The 19,391-nt window shown below is 39.3% G+C and overlaps 2 long non-coding RNA genes across 2 annotated transcripts; one reads left to right on the top strand and one right to left on the bottom strand.

The window, feature by feature from the left end:
• Nucleotides 1-1,784: 1,784 nt before the first annotated feature.
• On the bottom strand, nt 1,785-7,167 carry LOC129349647 (uncharacterized). The gene is made up of 2 exons (XR_008602724.1): nt 3,430-7,167; nt 1,785-1,938 (listed from the first exon to the last, which is right to left on the bottom strand). It is a non-coding gene; the product is annotated as an uncharacterized LOC129349647 (long non-coding RNA).
• On the top strand, nt 4,090-8,960 carry LOC118471544 (uncharacterized). Its single transcript, XR_004848868.2, has 3 exons — nt 4,090-4,181; nt 7,141-7,387; nt 7,476-8,960. It is a non-coding gene; the product is annotated as an uncharacterized LOC118471544 (long non-coding RNA).
• Nucleotides 8,961-19,391: the final 10,431 nt, after the last annotated feature.

Below are 19,391 nucleotides of genomic sequence, written 5' to 3'. Positions count from 1 at the left end.
ATCAGTCAGTGATCAGTCAGTGATCAGTCCTAATCAATCAGTGATCAGTCAGTGATCAGTCAGTGATCAGTCCTGATCAATCAATGATCAATCAGTAATCAGTCAGTGATCAGTCCTAATCAATCAGTGATCAGTCAGCGATCAGTCAGTGACCAATCAGTGATCAATCAGTGATCAGTCCTGATCAGTCAGTGATCAATCAGTGATCAGTCAGTGATCAGTCAGGGATCAATCAGTGATCAGTCGGTGATCAGTCAGTGATCAATCAGTGATCAGTCAGTGATCAATCAGTGATCAATCAGTGATCAGTCAGTGATCAATCAGTGATCAATCAGTGATCAGTCAGTGATCAATCAGTGATCAGCAGATCAGTGGTTTAATGATCAGATATAAAATAAATATAAACTACATTGGAAACTTGACAGCAGCAGATCACAGATCTCTGCAACAAGCTGAGGAGATCATCTCCAGGTCATCTACCAGGAACGCTGAGGACCACCTCCACCGTGAAGGACCTCCCACCTGTTTCCTTTTTGTCTCGTTCGTGTAGTTTTACTATTTTTTGTCATTGTGTTTCTTTTTTTTGCCATTTCTGTCTTGTTTGTGTCATTTGTGTAATTTCTTGTCTTGTTTTTGTTCATTTTTTTTGTCGCTTTGTAAGTTTTTACTGAAATCTGAATCTTACTGAATCTTTTTTGTTTTGTTTTGTGTCATTTGTCTCTTTTTGTCATTTTATTTTTCGATTTTGTTGTTTTGTGCCTTATATTTGTAATATTTTGTTTTGTTTTTGTTGTTTCATTTCTTTTTTTGTTATTTTTGTCTCGTTTGATGTCATTTATGTGTGTTTTTGTCCATTTTTTTTCTTTTTTGTTTCGTTTCTTGTCGCTTTGTTTCTATATTATGCTGTGGTTTTACTGGTTTTACTGGCTGCTCTGGATGTGGAACCTGGACTAAGATGAGTTGGACTCTCCTGGTCTAATAACTGATAACTGCAGTCACATTAATCTCCCTATTATCATCCCAGTAGTCAGTCTGACTGGGTCTGATGTCTGCTGGTGTTTTTAGTTTTTTCTCCTTTAATTTAACTCATATTTATTATTAATTTTATCATATCAACACTTTCATCTCTGCTCTGTGACTGGATGTGAGAAACATCATTACTGTGTTCTATACATCACTGAAGGACAGGAAAGATGGAGATGAAAATGTCATTGATCTGATCGATCTGATTGATTGATCTGATCTGATTGATCGATCTGACTGATCTGATCGATCTGACTGATCTGCTCGTGTGTTTAGTTCCACTAAATTAAATAAATGTGTGTGCAGTTAGTGTGATCCAGCAGGGGTCAGTGTTTCTCTACATTTAGATGATTGACTGAGGTTGCATAAGAAGAGTGATGAAACGGACTGAAACACACACACACACACACACACACACACACACACACACACACACCCACCCACACACACACACACCCACACACACACACACACACACACACACCCGCACGCACGCACGCACACACACACGGAAGGAAGGAAGAGAGGAAGGAAGGAAGGAAAGAAGGAAGGAAGGAAGGTGGAGCTCCGACACACAACCTTCTCCAGGTTCTGCTGAGAACCAGAGGAACCAGAACCAAGCAGCAGATCTGAGCTCTGTTCTGTGGTTCCAGTAGAACTGGAGGTAAAACCATAAAACAGACACTGGATCTGGTTCAGAAAACTGGAGGTTCTGGTTCTGATGGAACAGACTTAAATCAATAAATAAATGCATGAAAATAAATCATTAAAAGGTTTATTAAAATAACGTCTCTAGTCTCCTGAAGAAGTCTGGAATGGTTGGAGCGAAAACTGTCAAAGTTCTTCCATCTCTGCAGCTCCGTCATGTCTTTCAGTGGTTTTTAACTTTCAGCTCTTTGGTCACCCATTGGGCTGCTGTAAAGGACAATAGAAATAAACTCTGATTAACCCTCCTGTTGTCCTCATTTACAGGGACCAAAAAACATTGTTTCCTTGTCTGAAAAAAATCCAAAAATTCAGCAAAAAATTCCCCAAATTTCTGAAAAGTTGCAAAACCTTCAGGAAGAAAATTCCAATAATTCCTTAAAAGTTTCCCTTAAAAGTTTTATTTTTAAAAAATCCCCCAAATTTGGCAAGAAAATTCTTGTAAATATTTTCAAAAAATGAGTAAAAATCTTCCAAAAAATCCTAAAAATAAATAAAAGGGTTTCCAGATATATCAGTAAAACTTCTAATATTTTCTTTAAGAACATTCACATAAAAATCAACCAAAATCCAGCAAAATTTTGGATTTTGGTTGATTTTTTTGTGAATGTTCTTAAAGAAACATTTTTAACATTTCTTTTTTTCCACCAAAGTTTTCCCCAAAATTTTGAAAATGTGGACATCAGAAGTTTCACTGTGAAAATATTTTTTTTTCTCCACATTTTCAAACTTTAAAACGGGTTAATTTTGACCCACAGGACGACACAAGGGTTAAACGATCCTCAGACAGGAACAGGTTTCATGTTTCAGTCTGCAGGAGCTCCGTTTATTCTAGATCAGCTGGTGTTTATTGATCAGGACAATGTTGTTAAATGATCATAAAGGTTCTGACTGTGACCTTTGCTCTACTTATGACCTGATCCTCTACAGACTCACCTGGGCAGCCGTCCAGGTGAGTCAGAGTTCAAACCCATTAAAGACACAAAACATTAACAGACTAAAGCTGCAGAGTCCTGTTATTAGTGAGACGCTGCATCAAAAACCACCAAACTGTAAAATAACCCACAATATTAGAACAAAAACACGTCAAAAACCTGAATATTAACATCAAAACCTCAACATTTGGATATTTATGAACCAAAATGACAAATATTTGGTTAATTAGTTTCAAAAACCTCCATAATAGCAAAATAAATTGTGATATTAATGCACAAAAATGCAGAAAAACATCAACTATCTGACAAATAATGCATCACAAACCTGGATATTAACACAAGAAAACATCCAAATCCTGCATATTAATGAACCAAAATGATAAAATGTGGTTAATAACCCCCCAAAGTTTCAAAACCCTCCATAGTAATGGAAATAATTGTGAAAAATCTGGGTATTATTGCATAAAAGAGTAAAAAATCTGAATGTTAATGTATAAAAAAACAAATATCTGACAAATAACGCATCACAAATCTGGATATTAACACAACAAAATGTCTAAAACCTGCATATTAATGAACCAAAATATTAAAACCATTTATTTTAACGCATCAAAACATAAAAAATACAGATTTTATTGCACCAAAATATTTTAAAATATTGATTTTAATGAACAAAAGCTGGACAATAATGCATCAAAGAGCCACATGTTGAAGTAATTATTCTATCTTCTCATAAAACTGGTCTGAGAGTTTAAACACAACTTACTTCCTTCCTCTCTTCCTCTCTTCCTTCCTTCCTTCCTTCCTTCCTTCCTCTCTTCCTTCCTTCCTTCCTATCTTCTTTCCATCCTTCCTTCATTCTTCCTTCCTTCCTTCCTTCCTTCCTTCCTTCCATCCTATCTTCCTCTCTTCCTTTCTTCCTTCCTTCTCTCTTCTTTCCTTGTTTCCTCTCTTCCATCCTTCCTTCTTATCTTCCTTCTTATCTTCCTTCCTCTCTTGTTTCCTTCCTCTCTTGCTTCCTTCCTATCTTCTTTCCTTCCTTCTTTTCTACCTTCCTTCCTTCCATCATCCATTCTTCCTTCCTTCCTTCCTTCCATGATCCATCCTTCCTTCCTTCCATCATCCATCCTTCCTTCCTTCCATCCATCCTTCCTTCCTTCCGTCCTTCCTTGCTGGTCCTCGTCGTCATGGTAACGTCAGTCTGAGTGATGGTGGTGCTCCTCAGGGTTCATGTTGAAATGAAAGATAAAGTGAGATCTGCTCCTCCTGAAGGACTGAGATGTTCTCTGTGGCCTGCAGGAGGCGATGTTCTTTCACCAACAGAATGTTCATGACATCATCATCCTGAAGAACCGCATCGGTTCCTCTCTGACTCCATCTGAAAACACTTTCTGCTGCTTTCTGTTTGATTCTTTGCATTTAGAGCTTCAGTTTCTCCTGAACTAACCGTCTGTGGAAGCATTCATTTAGTCCGTCACCACTGAGGAGGTTCTGGAGGTCTTTCAGGAGCTTTCAGCGGTCAGTGATTGGTTATTTAGTCATCTTTAGGTGGTTCTAGCTGTCATTTTTGAGTTCCTGTAGTATGTCAGGAGGTTCTGGAGGTCTCTTAGCAGATTATGTTGGTAACTGAGTTATTTTTTTGACAGTCTATAGGTGTTCTAGTCTTCGTTTACAATGTTCCTGTAGTCACTGAGGTTCTGGAGGTCTTTTAGGATGCTACCGTGATCACTACTTGGGTTGTTGATGGTTCTAGATGGTTCCACTGTTTCTTTAGGTGGTTGCAGGGTCTTTGAGGAATCTGTAGAGGTCTTTAGGATGTTCTTCGAGACACTGGAGATGTTCTAGAGGTTCTAGTGAAGATGGAGACAGCTGTGGAGATCGTTGAGGGCATTGCAGGGAGATGAGGAGATTGTGGGGGGGCTTTAGGTCACTGGGGATGTTCTGAAAGTCCTTCTGGAGGTTCTACTGAGCAGTGAGCCAGTCTGAGGGAGAAGAAGACATTGGTGTCATTTAGAATGTTCTCGTGTAACTGAGGAAGCTGTGGAACTTCTATTGGTCCTTTGGGAGGTTCCTTAGATGATTGATGAAGCTGTGGAGAGCTTTATGTTGGTTGGTTCTGGAGGTTCTGTAACACGTTTCTTTTCGGTGGCTGTAGCGTTCCTTTAGGAGGCTCCTTTGGTCAGTGAAGAGGTTCTGGAGGTCTTCTACAGATTTGGTCCTCTGAGAAGACTACAGAGGTCTTATGGGTGGTTCTCGTGCTGCTGTCATTGAGGAGGTTCTGTGGTTCTGTGGTGGTTCCACTGGGATCTAAGGATCTCTAGATGACAGAGTGAAGGTCAGAGGTCACAGCATCTCCTGGTGGATGGATGGATGTTTGCAGAAGCTTCTCTAACCTCCTCCGTGGAGCTGAGGCAGCAGTTTCAGCTGAACCTCCCAGTGACTCTTCATCTGTTTCACAACCAGCAGCTGGTTTCTAGAGAGAAGACGAAAATACACAGCGAGCGATCAGATAACCGAAGCAGCAAGCCGAGAGGCCACTTATGCAAGACGGAGCTGAGGGAGGAGAGTGATGGACGGCCTGAAGCATGGACCAACCCCCCCACAGGAGGCCCAGAGGGGGCAGCATGGAGGTGGAGATGATCACTTACAGCCTCCAGCATCACAATCCTTCATTCTGGTTGGAGATGAGCTCAGCGTCACCATCCAGACACTTCATTAGATCTGATCTGTTATTAACAGAATTAAAACTAGTTCACTGCTTCTTCTCATCCAGAGTCCAGATCAGATCAGTGAACCGACGTTTTAACCCTCTATTATTCTACATTTAGCTTTTTTAGGTACAGATGTGCTGTAATTTAATTCCAGTTGTTTTATTTATTATCTCTGGTTATTATGGTCTACATCCTCCAGGTGATGTTGGTTAGTATGAACCTTACAGTTTACAAAGAATGACTTTTTAAGGTTTCTCTGGTGAAAAATCAGAAACCAGAAAAACATCCAGGGAACTAATGATTGTTTCTAGGACTCTAAACAGATCACACTAGGATACATCCCTTAATACTAATGATCACTAGGATACATCCCATAATACTGATGATCACTAGGATACATCCCATAATACTGATGATAGAGACAGACGAACAGACTGAGACACCTGGATGGATTTAAACTGATCTGGTGTCAGTTTTTTACCAGAACTCGGATGTGTTTAGTTGATTTTTTGGTGCTGAATTTGAGTTTTTGTTATAGTTTCACCCATTTTGTAGTAATTTTGGACCTTCAATGGGAAATTTGGTCATTTTTGTGGTGATCTTCCATTTTTATGCTGGCATATTTGAACATTTCAGGGTAATTGTGCTCTTTTTGGGCTCAATTTTGCAAGTGTTTTGTGCTGAAGTTGAGTTTTTTAGCAATTTCACCTGTTTAGTGGTCATTTTGGTCCTTTTTGTGGTGATTTTAGGGTGTTTTTGCCAGCATTTTTTAATTTTTCAAGGTGGTTCTGGCTCTTTTTGGTGATTTTCGGGTGATTTTGTGTTTTATTGTGGTAACTTTGGCCATTTTTGTGGTAATTTTCCAGCTTTTTTAGTTATTTTAGTGTCAGTTCCTCCTAAATGTCATGGTTCTGTCTGCTGGACTGATGAAGTTCTGAGGCTCAGAAATGATGGAAAAAGTCCATTAAAAAGTGATAAATCTGGACCCACCTCTATGGACTTCAAGGACCTGGAATGTTCTGAGTGAGACTAAACTTCAAGACTAGAAGCAGGAAAGGAGAACAACCGACAACTGTAGAAAGTTCTAGAGTAGACCTACCGACAACTGTAGAAAGTTCTACAGTAGACCTACCGCCAGCTGTAGAAAGTTCTAGAGTAGACCTACGGACAACTGGAGAAAGTTCTAGAGTAGACCTACCGACAACTGTAGAAAGTTCTACAGTAGACCTACCGCCAGCTGTAGAAAGTTCTAGAGTAGACCTACTGACAACTGGAGAAAGTTCTAGAGTAGACCTACCGACAACTGGAGAAAGTTCTAGAGTAGACCTACCGCCAGCTGTAGAAAGTTCTAGAGTAGACCTACTGACAACTGGAGAAAGTTCTAGAGTAGACCTACCGACAACTGGAGAAAGTTCTAGAGTAGACCTACCGACAACTGGAGAAAGTTCTAGAGTAGCTCTACTAACAACTGTCCAATTGTCAGTAGGTCTACTCTAGAACTTTCTCCAGGGGATGTTCTCCTCTATGGACTTGAAGGACCTGAAACTCTGGAAATATTCCCAGTATGAGGGTAGAACTCTGATCATTGATAAAGTTACTGGAGATGAAGAACCAGATGTTCTGAAGAGGTTCTGGGGGAGGAATTGATGGTTTTTTTATTGAGTGATCCAGTCAGTATTGACCCTGAAACTGTCCTAATGTGGATGAGTCTTTAAGTGACGATGCAGTTTTGACCTGTGTGTTGTACTTTCCATTCCCTCTGACAGCTCTGTCTGAATGAATGCTGCTGCTCTGGAGGTACTTTTCCGCCGTGACACTGCAGAACGTTCACACCTCCAGCAGTAATCGGATTTTTCCCACCTCGAGCCAAACAAAGAGGGAAAACAGGACGTCTGAGCGTGAAGCTGCAGGAATTCGCTGGCTGCAGGTCTGAAACAACACGGAGCTGTAAATCTGTCTGTCAACGCCAGGTTGTTGACAAAGCACCAGTACAGACTAGAAAGCCTCCCACAGGTGAGGTGATCATCCTGCAGGTGTGCTCTGTTGTTTTAGAGAGCGGCAGTAAATATCTGACACTAATAAATCATTACTGGTTCATTAGGAGCAGCCTGGCACTGACTCATCCTGAAGAACGTCTGCATGACTTCTACTGCTGGATGTCTCTAAGTCTCAGTCATTCAGGATCCAACCACAATGATAGATGATAAAATGATAAAAACTTCAATAAAATAAACACAGCAGAAACAGAACAGAGGAGCAGGTTGTAGGAGATCCATCCAGCGTGGAGGAACATCTACAGATGATGAGCAGAGTAGAGAGGAAACATGGAGACAGAAAGACATCTACAGGATGAAGAGATAAAACCACCACGAAGGGACAGCAAATGACACAAAACAAAAACAAGACACAAAACGACAAAAACAAGACACTAAACTACAAGAAAAAGACACAAAATGACAAAAACGAGACACAAAGTGACAAAAATGACACAAAATGATAAAAACGAGACACAAAACATAGAGATGGTAGGACCTTCAGGAGGAACCAACTTCTTGGAAACACTTGGTTTCTCCTGAAGCTCTATTTTTGCCATTTTGTGTTTTGCTTTGTTGTTTTGTGTAGTGTTTTTGTCTTTTTTTAGTTGCTTTGTAACTTTTTGTCTCTTTTTTGTTTTGTTTCGTGTCATTTGTCTCGTTTTTTATCTCTCTTTTGTAATATTTTGTCTTGTTTTTGTCATTTTTTGTCTTTTTTTGTGGTTTTGATCCTCCAGTAAATCCTCTCTGGTTCAGTTCCAGGTGACTAAATGTTGTGTTCCTTTGTCAACACTCTGTGATCTGGAAGTTGTAATGTGGAAATGATGAACTGAGGCTGAATGTTGATGAAACTGAATTTATTTTTCTTCATAAATTTCAGGTTGTTCATGATGTTTAGTAAAAAGATAATTCCTGAAATGTGAACATTTTTGCACTAAAACAAAGGAACCATTAGGAGTTGTGGTTATTTATAGGTTATTATGCTGTGGATTTACTGGTTTTACTGGTGGAGATCAGACTGGACTGAATGAGGAACCTGGACTAAGGTGATTCTCCTGGTTTAAAGGTTTGATCCAGACTGAAATCAGAGCTCAGAGAGAACAGCATTATGATTTTATTTCTTTCTGTCATTGTTTTCTTCTCCAATCAGGTCTTTATGTTGAGTTTAAAATGTTATTAATCAGATAGTTACTGAGCAGACGGTTCATTAAAGCCTCCACCTCATCCAGTCTGGAGCTACAGCTGCAGAATCACTGGGATGGATCTCAGCAACGGAAAATGAAAGAATTTTATCTGTAATTTTAAAACTACTTACTGTGATTTTTAAAGGTTTTCCCTGTTTAATTAAATGTTTTTAGGTAATTTAGTACAAATGTGAAGTTGTTTTGGATTGTTGTTCATTTTCAAACATCAGTATTTTTTAAATATTTGATTGTGAAATTATATTTTTACTGAATGTAAATTAGGTAAAAATCTAATTATTTACAGATATTTGTTGTCATCTTCAGTTTTTAAATGCTGCCAGTGCTGCCTCATGTTTCTATTAAACTGGATAATTAATTTATTTACATGTTTTTATTTACTTATTGATTTATGTTGGTCTTTTGGGACATATTAATCTCCTGTAATAATCTGCTGTACAGGTCGTGAAGCATCAGTGCGGTTGCCACGGTTACCTGAACTATGTCTGGCGTGTGTTTAACATGTATGATGTTAAACTGAACATGCACATGACAGATGGTTGTAACTCGATGAATACCTGCTCTGCCGACCAATCAGAGGAGGCGGTACACAACCTGAAGCTGGACAACACCTGAGGTTCTGCTGCCAGTTCACCTGAGGTTCTGCTGCCGGTTCACCTGAGGTTCTGCTGCCGGTTCACCTGAGGTTCTGCTGCCGGTTCACCTGAGGTTCTGCTGCCGGTTCACCTGAGAAGGACTCAGAGGTGTTTATTATCTGACTACAGGCTGCAGCACGTTTCCTCTGTTAGCATGTTAGCTGCTGCCAGGTGTTTGTTTCTACCTGTCTGCAGCTCAGGAGGGGCGGAGCTTAGAGAGCAAACAGAACACTACACCTGACTTCCTTAAGATTGATTTACTGGCTGGAACCTGGAGTTTACTGGTAGAACTGGAAGAACGACAAAGATGAGACACAAAACAAAACAAAAGAAAAAGACACTAAATGACAAGAAAAAAGACACAAAAGGACAAAACTGAGACACAAAATGACCAAAATAAGACACAAAATTACAAAAACAAGAAAAAACAAAACTTAGTCACAAAATGACCAAAATTACGCACAAAATGACAAAAATGAGACAATGACAAAACAGGAACTAAAACATCAAAAGCAAGACCTAAAATGGCCAAAATAAGACACAAAATGATGCAAACGAGACACAAAGTGACAAAAACGAGACACAAAATGACAAAACTGACAAAACTGAGACACAAAATGATGCAAACGAGCCACAAAGTGACAAACGAGACACAAAATGAAAAAACTGACAAAACTGAGGCACAAAACGTCAAAAACGAGACACAAAATGACCGAAATGGGACAAAACTGTCAAAGATGCATAAAATGGCCGACGTGGACACATAATACAGGAAAATGTGCAACAAAATGAGTAAAACTTGATATGAATGAATTAAGAGGAGACAAAGCCGTCCCTAAGAGACGCAGAAACAGAAAAGAAATGATGCAGAACATGAAAAATGAGAGAATGAGACACAAAATGAGACGGACTGTCCCTCAGAGGCCATAAACCTTTTAACAGTTAAACATGTGAGGAAACATGTTCTACACGTTAAGTTCTGGACAGGTGCGGGGCCTGCTGGACCACACCGCAGCAGATCAGAGGGTTAAACTTCCTCCAGAACCAGAACTTCCTCCATCCTCCTGCAGCAGCGTCCTCCAGTGGTCCCCGCTCCACGTGTTGATCCCCTGAGGACCTGAACCAGGCAGCACGTGTTAACCAGTCTGGAGCTCCGAGGAGGTCTGCAGCTCCGAGACCTTCAGCCCACATCCTGGGCCAGGAGGAGACACCAACTGGGTGAAGGAGCAGCAGCTGGAGTTACCCAACCAGCTGCTGCTCCTTCACCATCATCATCATCATCATCCTCCTCCTCCTCCTCCTCCTCCTCTCCAGGCACTCTGATGTGTTTCTGGTCTTCTGCCTCCTCGATCCCGGAGGAGGAGTTTCATAACGTGCTGATGCAAGGATCTTCAGCGGTTCTACAGCTGGAGAACCGGAGCTGCTGAGTGTGTGAGGGGGCAGCCGAGGCGACTCCTCGTTCCTCCAGACATTCCTGAGGCCAGAAGAACCACGCTTTCCCAACAACCACCACCATCAAAGAACATTAGAACCACAGCAGCAATCTGGAGGAAAACATGTTTGTCTGCAGGTCTGAGGTGCTTCTGCAGGTTCTGAGGTTCTAACTTCAGGTTCTGAGGTTGTACCTTCAGGTTCTGAGGAGCTTCTTCATGTTCTGAGGTTCTAATTTCAAGTTCTGAGATCAGCTTACCGATGGAGGTTCCATCCTGGAAGGTGAACGTTTTATCTTCTCTCACCTCATAGGACAACTTCTACAGCTGACCAATAGGAGCACAGAGATGGTAACCGTGGTGACGGTAAAGATGCTGTCAGTCAGGTATCAGAGAAACTCCAGGAGAACCAAAGAGACTGACAGGAGTTAGCAAGAGAGATCATATTTCTCCTATGCTGGTTTCTCTTCATTGGCTTCGTGTTAAATCTAGAATAGAATTCAAAATCCTTCTTCTGACATATAAAGCTCTTAACAACCAATCTCCATCATATCTTAAAGACCTGATAGTACCATATTATCCTAGCAGAACTCTTCGCTCTCAGACTGCAGGCTTACTTGGAGAAGTGACCTGTAACTTCTCTCTGAAAGTAGAATGGGAGGCAGAGCCTTCAGTTATCAGCTCCTCTCCTGTGGAACCAGCTCCCAGTTTGGGTTCTGGAGGTGGACACCCTCTCTAATTTTAAGACCAGGCTTAAAACCTTCCTTTTTGACAAATCTTATAGTTAGGACTGACTGGGGGACCCTGAGGGGGTCAGCTGGAGTCTTCCTGTACCTCCGCTACCTGTCAACTCTCCTTCCAGCAGCAGAAGGGTTCCCCCACATAAAGAACTGGGTTCTGCTCCAGGTTTCTTCCTGTTAAAGGGTGTTTTTCTGCCACTGTCTCCTTAGGGCTGCTCTGGGGGTTCTTATGGGTTCTGGAAAGCGTCTGGAGACAATCTGACTGTAATTGGTTCTATATAAATAAAATGGAATTGAAAAGGTTCTGTAGAACAGCTCAAGACTAAAGGTTCTGTAGAACAGTTCAGAGACTAAAGGTTCTGTGTAACAGTTCAGGATTAAAGGTTCTGTAGAACAGTTCAGAGACTAAAGGTTCTGTAGAACAGTTCAGGATTAAAGGTTCTGTAGAACAGTTCAGAGACTAAAGGTTCTGTAGAACAGTTCAGGAGTAAAGGTTTTGTAGAACAGTTCACAGACTAAAGGTTCTGTAGAACAGTTCAGGATTAAAGGTTCTGTAGAACAGTTCAGAGACTAAAGGTTCTGTAGAACAGCTCAGGATTAAAGGTTCTGTAGAACAGCTCAGGATTAAAGGTTCTGTAGAACATTTCAGAGACTAAAGGTTCTGTAGAACAGTTCAGGATTAAAGGTTCTGTAGAACAGTTCAGAGACTAAAGGTTCTGTAGAACAGTTCAGGATTAAAGGTTCTGTAGAACAGCTCAGAGACTAAAGGTTCTGTAGAACAACGCAGGATTAAAGGTTCTGTAGAACAGTTCAGAGACTAAATGTTCTGTAGAACAGTTCAGGATTAAAGGTTCTGTAGAACAGTTCAGAGACTAAAGGTTCTGTAGAACAGTTCAGGATTAAAGGTTCTGTAGAACAGCTCAGAGACTAAAGGTTCTGTAGAACAACGCAAGATTAAAGGTTCTGTAGAACAGTTCAGAGACTAAAGGTTCTGTAGAACAGTTCAGGATTAAAGGTTCTGTAGAACAGTTCAGAGACTAAAGGTTCTGTAGAACAGTTCAGGATTAAAGGTTCTGTAGAACAGCTCAGAGACTAAATGTTCTGTAGAACAGTTCAGGATTAAAGGTTCTGTAGAACAGCTCAGAGACTAAAGGTTCTGTAGAACAGTTCAGGATTAAAGGTTCTGTAGAACAGTTCAGAGACTAAATGTTCTGTAGAACAGTTCAGGATTAAAGGTTCTGTAGAACAGCTCAGAGACTAAAGGTTCTGTAGAACAACGCAGGATTAAAGGTTCTGTAGAACAGTTCAGAGACTAAATGTTCTGTAGAACAGTTCAGGATTAAAGGTTCTGTAGAACAGCTCAGAGACTAAAGGTTCTGTAGAACAACGCAGGATTAAAGGTTCTGTAGAACAGTTCAGAGACTAAAGGTTCTGTAGAACAGTTCAGGATTAAAGGTTCTGTAGAACAGTTCAGAGACTAAAGGTTCTGTAGAACAGTTCAGGATTAAAGGTTCTGTAAAACAGCTCAGAGACTAAAGGTTCTGTAGAACAACGCAGGATTAAAGGTTCTGTAGAACAGTTCAGAGACTAAAGGTTCTGTAGAACAGTTCAGGATTAAAGGTTCTGTAGAACAGTTCAGAGACTAAAGGTTCTGTAGAACAGTTCAGGATTAAAGTTTCTGTAGAACAGCTCAGAGACTAAAGGTTCTGTAGAACAACGCAGGATTAAAGGTTCTGTAGAACAGTTCAGAGACTAAATGTTCTGTAGAACAGTTCAGGATTAAAGGTTCTGTAGAACAGTTCAGAGACTAAAGGTTCTGTAGAACAGTTCAGGATTAAAGGTTCTGTAAAACAGCTCAGAGACTAAAGGTTCTGTAGAACAACGCAGGATTAAAGGTTCTGTAGAACAGTTCAGAGACTAAATGTTCTGTAGAACAGTTCAGGACTAAAGGTTCTGTAGAACAATTCAGACTAAAGGTTCTGTAGAACATCTCAGAGACTAAAGGTTCTGTAGAACAGCAATTCAGGACTAAAGGTTCTGTAGAACAGTTCAGGACTAAAGGTTCTGTAGAACAGCTCAGGGTGAAGCTGAGTCCTTCAGGTTCTCAGGTTCTAACTTCAGGTTCTGATACAGCAGCTGACATTAATGACATTATTGTGGGTCAGACTCTGGATGTGATCATCTGTTGATGGTTCTCTCTGGTAGAACTCAGGGTGAACAGCGGGGATCGGATGATTCATGAGTTTCCTCTCCAACCGCAGAACTCCCATGATGCTCTAAATTCTTCCTGACAGGCTTTCCCACCTCGTACACCAACAAACTCCTGCTCCCTGCCAATAAGAAAACGGTCCGGAGCTGAATTCCAGCACAAAACATGAACTTAATGATCACTGATGGTTTTAAAGTTTCTGTTTCCTAGAAGGACAAACGTTCAGCCACAAAGACCGGAGAAAGACCTGTTAAAATCTGGAATATTCTGAATGGAGTCTGGTGCTGTGGACGTCTGGGCAGAAACACAGGAATGAAATAAAATCAAGCCTAAAATCTGGAATATTGTGAAAAAGGTTTGGCGTTATAGACATCTGTCCTTCCATCCAATGACTAAATGAAGTCAAGACTAAAACTAGAAAACTTTTGAATGAAGTCTGGAACTATAGATGAGTTTAGCAACACAAGAACCAAATGAAAAAACATCTAAAAACTGGGAACATTCTGAATGAAGTCTGGTACTATAGATGCCTGTGAAGCTGTGCAGTTAAAGAATAAAATTAAAAATATTCTGAACAGAGTCTGGTTCTGTAGACGTGTGTTCAGAGTTCATGAATTTCTTCCAAAATAGGGAGCAGCAGAAAATTGATGACTGAATGTAAAATTATCCATTTCTGAATGAAGTCTGGATCAGTTTGATAAGAGATCATCATCCAGATGTTTGATGTTAACTGAAGATCTGAACCCTGATTGGCTGACTGGATGGTTTCAGGGTTAAACAGTATTCAGAGCCCCAGTCAGAACCTCCTGGTTCATCGTCTGAAGAACACTTCATAAAAACCAGGATGCAGAAGTGAAGCTTTAGTTCTGGGTTCCTTCAGTTCTCAGAGTCTCGTCCTTCCTCTACAGATGTCAGAATCATTCTAGTCCAGGTTCCACATTCAGTCCAGTCTGATCTCAACCAGTAAAACCAGTAAAACCAATAGAACCACATCATAATAACCTCTAAATAACCACAACTCCTCATGGTTCCTTTGTTGTAGTGCAAAATGTTCACATTTAAGGAATTATCTTTTTAGTCAAAAAAATAAATTCAGTTTCAACAACATTCAGCCTCAGTTTCTCATTTCCACATTACAACTTCCAGATCAGAGTGTTGACAAAGAAACACAACATTTAGTCACCTGGAACTGAACCAGAGAGGATTTACTGGAGGAGCAAAGCCACAAAAAAAGACAAAAAACAACAAAAACAAGACAAAATATTACAAAAATGAGACACAGAACGATAAAAAAAATGAGACAAATGACACAAAAGAGACAAAAAAGTTACAAAGCACAAAAAAAATGGACAAGCGACAAAAATGACACAAATGAGATAAAAAAACGACAAAAGCGAGAAACAAAGTCACAAAAAATGAGACAAAACACGAAATACAACAAAAAAGAGACAAAAAATTAGATAAAAAAGTTATAACGCAACAAAAAAGACAAAAAATCCAAAACAAGAAAAAAAAAGACACGAGACAAAAAACCCACCAAAAACATGAGACAAATGACAAAAGAACAATAAACAATCTAGTACTTCACTTCATGATCCAAACAACTTGTCATGGTCTAGAAATTATTTATAGTTTTACTAATTTACAATCGGCAGTTAATGTCTTCTCTGGAATTTTTACTCTTTGAGGGCCGGATCGGACCCTCTGCAGGACCGGATCGGACCCTCAGGAGGACCGGTTTTGGCCCGCGGGCCGCATGTTGGAAACCCCTGCTGCAGATGATTGATGGAGCTCCTGAGTCTCCTCATGGCTGTGATTTAATGAAGAGCTTCTAATTTACTGTTGCTCCAGAACCGGTTTAATTGGCTGCGTGTAATAATTCATGTTTAATTGATGTGAATGAAGCTCAGAATAAATCACAGCTTTTTATGGTTCCGCTGCTGAACTCTGAATGAAGACTGGAACTGATCAGAGATCTGCTGTAGCTCCTCAGGCTGGGAGATGGTTACAGCTGCTGTGTGATCCTGGAGTCTTTCTCTGGAGGTTTGATAAAAACACAGAAAAGATCCAGACACCTGCAGCTGAGAACATCACAGTCCCTTCCTCGGTTCACTGATTTATTAAACTAAGACTTCAGAGAATTCTGTGAACTGTCGAGCCAGCAGAGGACGCTTTTTAATGAGCTTCAGAGTCCATCCATTATCCATCCATTATCTATACACCGCTTAATCCTCACTAGGGTCGCGGGGGGGCTGGAGTCTATCCCAGCTGACTCAGGTGAAGGCAGGGGACACCCTAGACAGGTCACCAGTCTGTCACAGGGCTACATACAGAGACAAACAATCACTCTCACATTCACACCTACGGGCAATTTAGAATGATCAATTAACCTCAGCATATTTTTGGACTGTGGGAGGAAGCCGGAGTACCCGGAGAGAACCCACGCATGCACAGGGAGAACATGCAAACTCCATGCAGAAAGATCCCGGGAAAGCCGGGACGCGAACCAGGGACCTTCTTGCTGCAAGGCGAAAGTGCTAACCACTACGCCACTGTGCAGCCCCAGCTTCAGACTCAGTTTTAGTTATTTAGGGTCAGTTTTGAGTCATTTTGGACAAAAATAACTCATCTGGGCACATTTTATGTCATTTCAAGTGAGTCTCGTTTCATTATAAACTATTTTAGAGTCACTCCAGATAAATGCAGACTACTTTATGATCAAAACGACAAAAGTCAGACAAAAAAAGGCCAAAAACGACAAAAACAAGACAAAATATTACAAAAATGAGACACAAAATGACAAAAGAGAGTGACTCCAGACAAATGCAGAGTAATTTAATCATATTTTTTAAAATAATTTTGGACAATTTTAGTTCATTCTGCACAAAAAATGAGTCATTTAGGAAAACCAGCTGGTGGTTGAACAAATTTTGAGTCATTTTGAACCAATTTTAATGTTTGTAGACAAATCTGAGTCACTTTAGACACACTTTGAATCTGTTTGATCACATTTTAGTCATTTTGATCAATGTTTAAGTCATTTTTTGTTTTATATTGAATAATTTCTAAATAATTGCTGAACGAATGAATAAATCTATTGGTAGTAAAACAATAACAGAAAGCTGCAGCCAAACAGCTTCCAGACTTTTACAGGTGTAATAATAGAAACCACCTGGACAACTCTTCTTTTCTACTACAGCACTTCACCTTCCGCTCCACATTCCAGCGCTCTGATTGGTCGAGGCTCCCCTCCAGGTCACATGACGATGACTGAAGCGTCCCAGCAGGAAATGAAGGGAGTTTAATGGAGGTAAAGGTCAGACGGAGGAAGATCTGATGACAGATCAGTTCATCACCGAGAACCAGACTTAGACGGACTTTATTCATCCCCAGAGAAATTCTGTGACCTGCTGCCAGAACGTCCCAGAACCAGAATGTTCCAGAACCAGACAGAAAGAATCCTGCAGCTGAAACAGCCTCAGACTCACCTGGACTCACCTGAGGCTGCAGGTGTCTCTGGTGCATTCATCTGATCACTGGTTACATCTTTATGAATCAGTCAGACCTCTCTAGTCTCACCTGGTCCTTCAGCTCCACAGGTGTTATTACAGTAACGACCAATCACAGCTCAGGAGGGGCGGAGTCACAGGTGCAGCACACCTGAGTTCTAACAAACAAAATAATTCAAGAAAATGAAACAAATTATTAGTCGTGAAAAGAGTAAATCTGTGTTTAGTTTTTAAAAACTGCTTCAGTTTTGAAGAAAACTTTGTGGGGAAAAAGTTAGATGTTTTCAGATTTGCTGCTTTTCTGTTAGATTCACTTTAATTAGAACTAAACATTTAATCACACTGACAGATATTAAAATATGAGACAATAAGAGATGATGTGTTTGTATATATACATATATGTATATACATATATATATATAAATATATATGTGTGTGTGTATATATATATATATATATATACATATATACATATATTAATATGTAGATATACATATATAAACATATATATGTATATCTACATAATATATGTATATATGTATATATATATATATACACACACACACACACACACACATATATATATATATATATATATATATATATATATATATATATATATATATATATATATATAAAAAAAAAACTAGTAACGCTATTAATTGCACCCTCCTCAGTTCCCTCATTTCTGGCACACTGGTAACTCTGATGAACACTCCAGCCCAGTAGGTGGCGGTAATGAACCTAAAGTCTGTTTGTAGCCATGAAGAAGAAGCACAGGAAGCACTGAGTGAAGGAAGAAGAGATTGAGCTTGTTGGACAGAAGGTTTTCTTTTAAAAATCTTCCTGATGGCAGCTTGGATAAAAGCCTGGTTGTGTGCAAATTGTACAACAAAGAGTTTTCTGATCACTGCGTCACTTCAAGCCGACGGTATCACCTCAATGTAAAACATGTTGCTGTTAGCACCAGAGCTAACGTTAGCTACGAGTCATGCTAACGGCTAACGGTGGAGCCATCCCATAATAGACCACTTTTCTGGCCAGTGCTTTAGTTTACAGAAAGTCTTAAAATGTTGAATAAAATCGCTATAATTGCACTTAGATTTACAGTAATCTGTGAATGTAGCAGACAGATGAAAAATGCAGATAAATAGAAACATTTTTGTGGTTTAAGTTTTTACTCCGTCGAGGCTCTGCCTCCTTGGAGGAGGAATAACCTAAACAACAAAAATATCTCTTTTAATAACTTAATTATAAACTGTTTGTTTTTTAAAAAGATTACATAAATAAAAATTGATATTCCTATAAAAAGAACCATCAAAATTCCGCCATTTATCAGACCCAGAAAAGATGAAAACAGAATGAATCTCTGGATTTTCAACTTTCTGAAGCTCCTTGAACTACTTATGCTGATTTTATGTGCCATACAGTGGAAAAAACAACTAAATTCAGGCTTTAAGTCATCAAAATCACTTTTTTCTATATGTCCCATTTTCCTTTTTTAAAATAAATTTTAAATTATAAACACGTATATGTCTATTCATTGATTCAACTGTCAACCACAATTTTATTTGAATTGAAAAACTTCACTTATTGTGTCAAATATTGCTATTTGACAAAACTGCAATTATTGCGATTAATTACAAAGCCTGTAATTAATTAGATTAAATTTTTTAATCGCGTCCACCACTATTACATATACATGTATATATATACACACACACACATATATATATATATATATGTATATATATATATGTATGTGTATATATATACATGTATATATACATATATGTATATATGCATACATATATATACATATATACATATGTATATGTATATATATATATGATTTCAGCTCACTGCTTCATTAATGATATATTAAAACATATGACATATATATGATATAGTAAAATGTGAATAATGTGTGGACTAATTATTGTGTTTACCTGTAGCCTAAACATATTTGATGTTTGGAATGTACAGATGTATATATTATATATATTAAATATGGGCATTTCTTGGATAGTTAATTCAAATAATCATCAGATTCATTGATAACAAGAATAACTGTCGCTGTAGCAGAACGGAAACTAAAAATATTTTTAAAATAACCAAAGTTTTCTTCAAACACCTCGGCTCAGTGGTTCTGTGATAAACTGCAGATCAATACAGTTTATCAATCTGATAGGAGATCAATATGACATCATAAAAACACGATCAATGCTTCCTGGATTAGGTGTCCTATCAGTGATAGGG

This window comes from Amphiprion ocellaris, chromosome 1, assembly GCF_022539595.1.
Source record: "Amphiprion ocellaris isolate individual 3 ecotype Okinawa chromosome 1, ASM2253959v1, whole genome shotgun sequence".
In the NCBI taxonomy this organism is placed as follows: Eukaryota; Metazoa; Chordata; class Actinopteri; family Pomacentridae; genus Amphiprion; species Amphiprion ocellaris.
The sequence above is the reverse complement of the archived record's forward strand: the minus strand, read 5'-3'. Positions and strand labels throughout refer to the sequence as shown.